Raw genomic sequence first — 12,176 nt, 5'->3', positions numbered from 1 at the left:
ATTTCAGCCATTTAGAAACACAAAAAATGTGTTTAATTGACATTTAATGAATAAGTTGACATCATTTAAGTAATTTTACTGCATTAAATTTTCATTAATATTTTTTAGACTTACGATGTCACAGACCCTTATGCTAGCCAATTGCAAATACAAAATTCAGTAAAGTACATCACTCATTTTACTTAGATTGATTTTAATAGAAGGTGTTAAACTTCTCATGTACATGTTCTTAAAAAGATAATATGTCGTTAATTATTTAAATAAGTGCATATACCGAAATACATTACCGATTTTTTATTGTTTTTGGTGTCTGATTTAAGTGCATGTTTAGTGCAACTGCAGAAAGTAAACAGTGTTCGGGGACCTTCTTTTGTGTGAGCAAACTCCGTTACTAAAGTAGATATCATTGAGACTTCAAAAAATCAAATCTACACCATATTTCGAATGGTATTGTATAATATTTTGGAATTGATTTCTAAGCCTTTTTGATTTATTAAAGTCATTAGTAACAAGTCAAGAAATCTTATCAAGAGCATCACCTCAAACTTTACAAGAAGTAACTACTAACAAGTCAATCACTGCTAACCAAGTTAACAAATTATATCAGTTTCTTTTAACTGTAATGCTTCTAAAAATAAAACAAATTATATTGTTGAAAGACTGTGTTTTTATTTAATACAACACGAAATCTGTTGTTTGTTGTTTGGTCAGTCGTTTACTAATTGTTATCCAAATTTGACAGGGGTATGTCAGAAAGGTTTTAGTAGGGTCTTCTACGTTATCGTTACTGTTTTTATGTTTATAATTGGCTACAACTGTCTCAGTTTGGGTTATGATTGTTGCAGTTTTGTGTTGATGTGTCGACGTCCAGATTTACGTCGAGCATACCTATACCTATACAGTTTCGAAAATTAATAGTTATTACTAATTGAGTACTTATGAATTTTAATATTTAGTGCTGACTAGTTCCGTAACATATAAGGTCTAATGTTAAGTTCAAGTTGTTGGCATTTAAAAACTGACTTATTTTTCGAATTTATACAATTTTTAAAAAAATAAATATTGTACGAATTTAGTCCGGAAGCATTTTTTTCGCAATTTTGACTCGTGCCGAAATATTCCGCATTCGTAAGAAAATAATGACCAACACCCTAGTCGCATGACTAAGTATTCCGTACAGTTGCGGAGTAAGTACATTTTTTAAAATTTTATTCTGTGCGTCCGGCCAACTCTTTTAAAACAATGAGCGAATACTCCTTTGGCTTAAAAAAAATTACACACGCTGCTCTAGAGGATTACAATGTACGCAGTGCTTTGATGGGGTGGCAAGTATTTTGCCCACCCTCTCTCTAAAAAAAAAAAAGTGCTTGTTTATTGTATAAAATTGGTGATATAAAGCTTGAATGGGATGGGCTGAAAGCTATCACAGAGATACGGGATAAATAATAGGGAAATGTAGCTTGGGGTAACTTCTAAACAACTAGGGGGAGTTGAAGTGAAAAAAAGTAATATAAAATGAAAGGGAGATAGATAGATAAAATAAGGATAGAAGATACTGTAAAGAGGGTGTCCTGGCTGGGGCTGAGCTAAAATGGCGGTCAGGGGGAGACTCCGCCTCCTGGCGAAGCGCGCAAGTCTACAATTGGCTGGTGAGCCCGCCTTTAAAAACTTACGGCGAATTTAGAACCCGGAGAATTAGCTTTAACTGGTCGATAACTTGCTGTTTGAAAAATCACCTGAGATGGGGATAGAGCGGCAGCACGCCAATCGCATGTATCGGGGGCCAGGCATTAACGCTGGCAGCTCTCCTCGCGCCTTATCAACAACCACCCTGCAAACTGGCACCCTCGAAAAATCAATACCCTTTATTTTTCTGGTAATTTTCTACTTGCCCCTTTACAATTCTCGCGATTTTACTTTTGCAATATTTTCAACAAAATCTGTGAAACTTTCTCTAATTGTGAAAGAAAAAAGAAGTCTTCAAATTTGTTTTATTAATCCTGTATTCTAAATTTCAGAAAGTTACGCGATTTGCCAAATTGAGGGATTCGAAATTTGAGAAAATAATTTCGTTAAAAAATAACCCTAATCTTTAAGTCCTGTTTTCTGACTTAGCAAAATTTCGTCAGGCCGACACTTCAATCAAGACTCCTTTCTAAATTTAGTATATGGCTTATGCATCAAATTTGCTCTTTCAAAAAATCAAAAAGTCAATTTGATTTTTGTGAGACTAAAATTCACTTGTTCACTAGCTGAAAGTGTTCATACGCACATGGTCTAAGCCAAGGGGTCCCCAAACTTTTTACACAGGGGGCCAGGTTCCCTGTCCCTCAGACCGTTGGAGGGCCGGACTATATGAAACAAACTATTTTAAAGTAAAAAAAAAAAAAAAAACGGAACAAATAGAATATTCCAAATAAAGAACAAGTAAATTTAAATCACCAAACTGCCCAGTATTTCTGTGGGAATTATGGACCTGCTTTTGGGCTAATGGATGGTCCAATGTCCGGTTTAGTTATAGTGCTTTGCCTTTCTTCCTACTTCTGGCTGTTTGATTTTTACACTGTTTTCGGAGCCGTGACGCGTGCATCCCGCGCGTCATCGGAAGTAGTACTGTACATGAGCGACACAGCGCTTTGCGGCGGCACCGCCACATATAGTGCTGCTCCTCTCACTGACCACCTAGTGAAAGAGATGCCCCTTCCGGAAGTGCGACGAGGGCCGGATAAATGTCCTCAGGGGGCCGCATGTGGCCCGCGGGCTGTAGTTTGGGGACTCCTGGTCTAAGCCTCGGGTAGGTTAAGTTAAAACCAACATATTTACTAGATTGCTGTACTGGATCGCTAAAAATCTTAAATTTGGGTGATATGGTTGTATACCGCAGATTGTTTATTTCAGATTTAAATAAACTTTATAGTGCTAATACGCCATTGAATTGGTTTTTCTCACATGAAAAGTTTTCTTAGAATTCATTGACCTCGCTGTCATTTTCCTGCAGAGAGGCATCTATTTTTGGGAAGATTATTTTTATAAATTATTAAAGTTGTTTCTTAATAATACAGCACTGGCTAGTAGGGATTTTCAGGCCTTCATTATGAGTCAATCTGATTTATCATGGCTAAAAAAGAAAAAAAAAAAAGATGTCTACAGTGGGATACATCAATATAAGTTAGGAGGGGACAGGAATGTAACGGGTAACTGGCTCTCACAATATTAATATAAATTCCAAGGATCATCTTTTTGTACCAGTCCACTGGAGTGTACGTACAATATCCAACCGCGCGCAACAATGCTAGCCAATAACTGTTCCAAAAAATGATTTATTACACAGCAATGCCCATGTAGAAACTGTACAGAGCTAACTAGATATGTTATTACTCTTTTTCTGCAATTACAGTTCTGATTTATAATTATTTTGTTTCAAAATTGAACTCTAAAAGGTTAACTCCAATCCTCTTCCAAGGGACCACACGACTGTTAACAAAGTACGATATTTAGGACTACACCAGGGCAAACGACGATTTCAATTCAACGATAATTAATTTCTCTCTACACTAATTGACAGACGCTTTTACTATTCCTAAAGAATAAAATACTATAATTTACAACACAATCATAAAAATACGCTGGAAATACGGATGCGAGGTTTGAGATTCAATTTTCTGCCTTATCCAAAGCATTCTTATATAAAATCCTTAATTAGCCTTAATTCTGGGCATAGAGATCCTTTTTGTTTCCCAACTTATCACTTGCAGTGGACCCCCATGAATTCCAGAGAATTTACTCTCGTTAAGCCTAAAATCTCCTCGTTCAAGATCCATTCGCACTACCCCCAAGTTGCCTTCCAAGACTATTACGACCATCTTTTCCTAAATGTTATTGCTTTTCTGTTTTTTTTTTTTAATTTTATACATATTTTTTGATTTGATTTTTCTTTGTTTTTATTTATTATTTTTTTATTATAATAATTTAAGGCGCTTTAACATCTAAGATTATTGGTGCCCGGAGCTTTTTTCAGTGCATTACCGGCCTCAGGATAGTGTTCTCTCGTTAAAGAAAACACTGTCCATCACCGGACAGTGAGCTGTAAGAAGCATATAGAAAGAGAAAGGGATCACCGCGTGGCAATCTAATACGCTAACCAAATAGCTAATCCCATTTAAATATATAAAATATTTCAGTATCTCGGAGGTATATAGCACTAAGTCCATTTTTTCAAAATTTATTTTTTTAATGTTTCTAATACAAAATTATTGTTTTTATTACCCAACCATTTGTTAACGTGCATCTACGAGTATGTTACTTATTATCCACCAAAGATTTAAGCAAAATAACTCCCTTGGGCTTATAAGTAAGGAAAAACCACGAAAAAACTCTTTCATTTGCTCTCCTGTAAAATATTTAAAATGTGAAGTACTGTTATATACCTCCAACTGAAATATCAAAAATATAATCTTTTTTTATTGTTTACTATGACTGCAAATTTAAAAAATTATGAATGTTTCTATATGTGTCACAGCACCAGAATTAAGTTAAGGTTTTTTCAAAATTTTGGATACACTGAGCTCAAAAAGTTCACCATCATTGGTCTAGTGCAGTGCTCGCGAGCCGCATGCGGCTCTTTTATCCAAATTGTGTGGCTCTTCAGCCTGTCTAAAATATATCGTATATTTCAATTTTATTGAAACAAATGAAAAGTTCATTTATTAAAGATATTTTTTCAAAAAGAATTTTAAATGTTATTAGTAGGGAACGGATTCGTATGTATTTACATATTTTTTTCTAGGCAATTTACAGACGTTTTTCAACTACAAGTATTCATACTGACACTTTTTAAGCCGTTTGTGTCTACTTTTATTTCACATATTTCCACATATTTGGATGTTATCCAATATTTATACATATTTGATTAAAATAAATAAATATTTCTACATATTTAATCAAAATATGTACATATTTTTTCACATTTTTCATTTTGGGCATATTTTCATAATTGGGAGGTGTTTGACAGGAACTGTGAACCACAGACTGTAGGGCTGTGAATCACAGTGGGTACAATGGTTATTGTAATTTACACAGAATGCTGCTAAACAGTGACGGGCACTTGTTAGTTCTTTGAAGTTGTCTGACGTTGTCTATTCTTTCAGCTCGTTCGTTGAAGTGTCCAATTCATTTCGTTCGGTCACTTAGTGTATTCTTTTTTGGGTGAAATGCCACGAACATCGGCCTCAAACAAACAACTGGTTGCTAAATATCTTCGCGAGTTTCCAGCAGAACTTTTTCGAAGTGATGGAGACATTTTGTACTGCACAGCTTGTGACAAGCGCGTTTCTTGCTCTCAACGTTTCCAAGTCACCCAACATATTGCCACCGGATCGCGCATAGAGAATAAAAACAGAAAGAAAGAGAGGACGTCCTATCAAGCCTTCCTTACATCTCCATCATCAAGTAAGTCTACTCTGAGTACAGATCTGTGTCGGGCTTTGGTTAGAGCAGATATCCCTTTCCACAAACTTAAAAATCCTCATTTCAAAGGATTTTAGTCGTTACAAGTCCATCTTACGCCCAGATCGTCGTCACTTTACCTTCCAACATTTGAAATTTCATGTGGTTGCAAACAATTTCGAAGAGTGAAGTTTTCAAAATTGAAAATTTAAAACATCTTTTTATAAATAGTAAAAATGTTCTTTGTTGTATAAATCATTATAACTTGTAAACACAAAATATTTTGTTCCTAATAAATTATTATAAATTGTAAAAATGTTCTTTTCTTGTATAAATAATTATAACTTGCCCCCCCCCAAAATCCATTTTCATAAAAAAAAATGTCCATTTTACTTAAATATTCCAGAAAATATTTTAAGAAAATCACATATTTTCCACATAATTGGCGAAAATAAATGCATATTTTAATTAAATATTTGGCATTTTTAAATACATAAAAATCCGTTCCTTAGTGATTAGGTTTGAAATTGAATAGAATTATATTAAAATACAGTACGTAATTATATAAGACTGCCGCCATTTTCATTCAAATACAGATTTAGTTATTATTTATTCGTTTATTTACTTTGCAATATGTGAAAATAAATATATAAAATTGTCAAAATTTGGTGTTTTCCAACGTTACGCTTTTTCGTGCAGTTTTTAAAGATCAACCCTTTTACCACTGTCCTACTGGACAGTTTTTAAAACATTTAAATGTTACTGAATATCATAAAATAATAATTTTTGAATACAAATTGATCTATATAGCTTTTTACACTATCTTCCTTGGTAAGATTTATTAAAAATTATTTTAGGAGAAATGGCTCTCTACTTGAAATAGGTTGCCAACTCCTGGACTAGTGGTTATTAAGCGTGGCTTTGCAAGTGCGAGATCCCCAGTTCGAATCCCGAGTATAGCTACTTTTTATTTGTTAGAAAAAACATGTTTATAGTTCATATGAGCTTCCGCCCCCTCATTTACGACATCAAATTGGTTGTTGGACGTTAGGCCCCTCATGAAAAAAATAGGTGGTAACTTTAATTTTTACTAATACATTATAAATGCCTAATTTTAACCATTAAATAATAATCGAAGACCTCAGACCGAGTAAGGAACCAAGAATTACTACAGTAATCTTAGCTTTGGACTTCGTCTATGTTCCTCAGTTATCGTTGAGCATAAAAATTATTTATTATATCAAGCTGACCATAAACGTACGTTTTGCGATAAGTGTAAATTTTTTTTAAAAATAAAATTCCATTTATAGCTATTCTGCGCAAGCTCAGAACTGCTAATCTCATCAAATTGTTGGGTAAGAAGACAATTTGTCATAATAATTAATTACAGTAGGAGAATGTCCCGCAAAAGTACCCCAGATTTTGTTTTTGAACTATATTAATGGATTAGATAGTAGCACATGTCTATAAGAAAGATTTATGGGTGAGGTGGAGAGTAAAAAAAATCTATGGGTGAATAACTAATAGTGTGGAAATAGAATAAGGCAGCGATGATTAGATCTGTAATTGGCATTATAAAGATGTTAGCGCTACACAGGCTCAGGTGGCCAGACTGGAGCTTGGCGATAATCTGCTGTAAGCCTGAAAAAAAGAAATGGCAGCATCTGGCGTAAGGCGTCTAGCCGTGGTCCGCATACCAAGTAGGAGGGCACACTATTACACTCTTATCTCGGTTTATGTTAGACACTTACTCATACAAACACATACCCTTAATAAAAACAATAAACATCTTTTATTGGATACGTTTTATAAATCACTAACTTTAATTGTTTGTAACATTAAATCCACCCAGAAAAATGGTTGTACGAAGTTACTGGGCTAAGTCGAAATCTGGTAATTATTATTATTATTAATCTTTATTGTACAAAAGTTAAACTTTTTGCAATTGTTTTACTCCATAAATAGAACAGAAATTTTCAACTCTCAAGATCCTTTTCTTATCATGCAATATAGATCTGAAATCGTTGAGGCGTTGGTGGAAAGAAGGATACAGATAGATATCAACAGAGCCAATATATCCTCCTACAATGAAGATTTCTCTCAGTTATACCCCTCTTTTAATTATTTACATTTTAATATGAGCTTCGATAAAATTCGTTTAGCATGTCAGCTCCGACTAGCCAGTGCAAAAGAAATCAAAATCTTTACAAAACATTTCAACTGTGCCATAGACTGTACCGAAGAATGTCACGTGTGTGGCTGCCAAGAAGCCGAAACCCTTCTTCATGTACTTTGGCAATGTCCAGCTTATCAACCACTGAGAGATCTTTATCTGAAAGACTACAGCTCCGATATTCTTCTCATGACCTCACAAAACTCCGTCAATTCTGTTTATCAGTACTTTTTAAATGTTATAAAAATTCGCTCAAACATTCTCAATACTTAATTAATTCTTTATTAATAACTCATTAATAACTTAGATTAAAAAACAAATAATTGTTAAATTAATAACTATATTGTTTTCCGATCTGTTCAAGTTTAATTACTACAAACTTCATTACGGTAACCAAAAGAAAAGTTAAATAATTTATTTTTATTTTACCAAGGAATTTTGATGTTTTGGTAACTAAAAGAAGTGATATAATTTTTATTCTTACTTAAATGTATATTTATTATATTTATTTAAATCATTGCAAACATTATTATTGTAATAATTTATCATAATCAACAACATGATAATATTAGCTTTTTATTTTCATATTATTATTTTTTTTTACTTTTTAGTATTACATTTTCTGTAATCTCAAGTATGTTTTAAGTTCATTTCAAAGTAAATTTCCTTTCCATAAATTGATATGTAAAATCTTTTTTGTTTCTCTTTAAATTTAATTTCAATTTAAAGGTTGTGTGTAAAACCATTATGTTATTATAATCTAGATGATAGTGACAAACTCTTGTAAAAAAGTTTAACTTTTGTACAATAAATCTGGTAATTGCTACCTAAAATATTTTCTTATTAGTTTCATTCTGTAGTATATGTACTTATTTATAGAGGGCCTTTAAATTCATGGAGGAAGGGGGAGACATTCGACTTTTCAACCGAAATTTTAATCGATTGAATGTACATCGAAAAGTATTTAAACACACAAGTCCAAGCGTTCGTTCCCAATGGACCTCATGGACCTGGCAAAAAATAAAAATAACCATAATCATAATAACAAGGGAAGGGATTAGCTATGCGGTAAGCGTACTGGACCCCCACGCGGAGGTCCCGGGTTCGAATCCCAGCTGCTGTCCCCTTAGATTTTCTCTTCCTAGGAGCTTCTTACAGCTCACTTTCCGGTGATGGACAGTGTTGTCTGTAACTAGAGAACACTGTCTAGATAACCGGCAGTGCACTGAAAAAAGCTCCGAGCGCCAATAACCTTAGATGTTGACGCGCCTTAAATCATAAAAAAATAAACCAAGTTCTAATTTTTAGTTGTATTTCAACTATTCATCGTTAATTTTTAAAAGGCCTTTTTTCCATCGTAAAATGGCGACAAGGTACATCTATTTCATTCAACTTTTACAGCTGATTAAGTGAAAGTATTTTCAGTAAGTGATAGACTGTGTTCTCTCTGCTTGGAGAAAGGCACTGCACTTGATAAAGGCACCGGGCGCGAATGACATTAGATGTTGTCGCACCTTAATTGGTGTGAACGATCAAATGATTATTTGAACAGAGAGTTTTACTAATTACTAATTTCAGAAAAAATTCATTCGAAAAAAATCCCCCAAAAAATAGCATAAAACTAATTTTAGAAATTAAGATTTAAGAAATCCCATTTTCGAAAAAGCCTGGTAAACTATGAAGTGCTCATGGGCAAAGGCCTCCAATTCTCAAACAGCATAAAAAATAAAATACCTAAATCTATGAGTTTTATGTTTAGACGTAGTAGAGACATTCAGTATTCTAAAGCTGTCTAAAATGTGTGAAACCAAAAATTGTGTTCAAGAGATAAAAGAGACGATACAAAACGGTTACGGGAAGAGACAAAAGCCTGTCCTCGCTGAAAATGCTGTTTATCATCATCTTTGATGTGAGAGGGGTAAATCGCTAGATTGCCGTTCGGTCCGTAGCGTTTTTATTATTGCTATTATTTTTTTAAATAACCTTTTGAACAGGTAACGAAGCATTGTTTACTCTATCCAGTGATAATACGATGATGCGCGTAAGGGTACGTTCACAACGGAGCTGTGAGCATAGATGATAGCGGAGATGATAGCAGTGTTGCATCAGCGCTTATAGAATAACCTAGTACATTCTTATGTGAGCGTGCACAACGAAGCTTCGACTAGTGACTCATACGCGCTGCTATAAACGAGCATAGATGATAGAATTGAATTTTTCATTTTTCTGCTAGCTGAACTCCAGTATCGGAGCTTCAAAATGGACGTCGAAAAATTATTTAGTGCTGTCTTTACTCATTATTTTGGGTATTATTTTATTATTTACTTTTAAACAATATTTTGTTTTTTAAATCGTGCTTACATTTATTTTCATGTGTATTTATTTGTTGTTTTTTTTCAATAAAACCATTACCAGAGTAATCAATAGTTTTTCTTCTATGGTTTTAGGATTTCCATGACAATTTTTCCAAAGTTTTCTTAATTTTGACCTTATTTTTTCTAAAATGTAGTCGAATGTGGGTGGACCCATCCTCACATATTCAAAAAAACGATCCGGATAATTTCTAAGTTCCTTATATAAATAGTGAAATTCACCCAAAGTACTTCGTTTTTTATTTATGGGATGTACATGATATTTTCTAAAGCGTTTTTTCTTTAAAATATACCTTTTTGTTGCTGCTGAACATAAAAACTCTTCTTCACTTCTCGGACATGTTGGATGTATCACAGCTCCGTTGTGCACACTAATCAGCGATTATATTTTACTCTATCAGTTATCATCTCTGCTATCATCTATACTCACAGCTCCGTTGTAAACGTACCCTTAGTGATTTATGGATGAAACGCCTCGTTTAAAGCAAATGGAGCACATGGCTTAACATTAAAACGAAAAATCCATTTTGGAAACTAACTGAAAAAACTTACAGAAATGAATTTAGTGATGCTCAGTAATTGCGTTAGCGAAATGCCGTAATAAGTCCACAACAGCCTCTTGGGTATGCTTGGAAATCTCAATTAAGGTTGATACTATTCTTTTTAGGATTATAAGTGTTAAAGAGTGGGAATTGTGGAGTATAATACTCAGCAGTTAGGATGTAAGTCTCTTTTGAGAGCCTCAAGAGAGCTGGGAGATGAATTGGGGATGAGGATAGGGAGACCCCGATTAGGAGGGATAGCCCACAGTATATTGCGGGCTGGTATTAAGACGACAGCCACTGCATCATCAGGCATTACCGAACTATGGCTCCCTCGTTGAATTATTAGATAATACGTAGAAGATGAAATGTTTTTGGAAGAAAACTGAAGCCAGGAACTGTGCTATACTTCCACAAGATCGAAGACAAGCGTTCAACGTTAATTAAACACCAGCTGATTTATAAACTAGCATTAACTTCACCTCTTCAACAGTATTAACAACCTTTCTCCTGCCTTGGACACACGACAAGAAAAAATCCTATGTGAACACACCTTACATGACTCAATTTACTCATTAAAATTTTCTCAAAAACTTAGAATGAATACTAAAAAATAAAGGAAAACGTATTTGACTGATACGTTAATAAAAAAGGTGATAATGTTGACCAAAAAGTTACGTCACAGATCGCCAAAATCACACATAAATTACTTTCTTAGTATAGCGATTATAAAGCATAGATTTATAAGGTAAAAAGATTTCCAGTTCGAATCCCGCAAGTAGCTACTTTTGAAATTTTAAGGAATACTTTTAAATAGTAAAAGCAAGTAGCTTCCACGATACCTAATTGGTAGTTAGACGTTAAACCATCGTTTGTATAATAACTTCTAACCAAACATCACGAGGGATTAGTTTACTGGTTAACGAATACTGAAATTGAAACGCGGAAATCCCGGATTTGGATCCAGCTGATGGGCCTTAGAAGTTTTATTTCGAAGGAGCTTCTTAAAGTTAACTGTCCAGTAATGTCTGAAACGAGAGAACACTATCCGGAGGCTAACAGTGCACTAAAAAAAGGCTCCCGGCGCCAATGTCCTCAGATGTTGACGCTCCTTAATGATAATAAAACATTTATATCAATGATGGCGAACCTATGACCCGCGTGTCAGACACTGACCCGCGCAAGCTTTTTCACTGACCCAAAGCATTTGTTTGTTTACGCGGGTTGATTTAGATTTTCTAATTGTTGTGGATAATTTATATTATATCTGTATTTTTTTCAATCACGCATTGACACAAAAGCAATTTACGTAAATGCTATCTATAAATCTTTAGTTTGATCATTACAGTTCTAAAACGCAAATGACGACAAATGCTTTTGTAGTATTTGAAATAAAGCCAAAGTGTTTACAAAATATGAAATAAAATGTATAATTTTACTCATATTTTGTTTATTAAAAAATCGACAACCCAAAGCAAATAACCATATTTAGATTTTTCTTCAGATAAAACACACTCTTTTGTAAGGTTTTGTTCAGTTATGTTTTGTAAAAAGAGACTTCCATAGCACTTGTTTCGTCCCGTTTTACCCCGTTAAGCCAACTGAATTTTAAAGATGTTTAGTTTTGAAAATATTCAGTTTAAA

At 33.9% G+C, this 12,176-nt stretch overlaps 1 protein-coding gene across 1 annotated transcript in view; it reads right to left on the bottom strand.

The window, feature by feature from the left end:
- The window catches only part of LOC141461880 (uncharacterized), a 93,387-nt gene that overhangs the window by 409 nt on the left and 80,802 nt on the right, over positions 1-12,176 (bottom strand). The window lies entirely within an intron of this gene.

This window comes from Rhodnius prolixus, unplaced genomic scaffold (genome assembly GCF_049639745.1).
Source record: "Rhodnius prolixus isolate KJV_2025 unplaced genomic scaffold, Rpr scaffold_12, whole genome shotgun sequence".
Lineage (NCBI taxonomy): Eukaryota > Metazoa > Arthropoda > Insecta > Hemiptera > Reduviidae > Rhodnius > Rhodnius prolixus.
The sequence above is the reverse complement of the archived record's forward strand: the minus strand, read 5'-3'. Positions and strand labels throughout refer to the sequence as shown.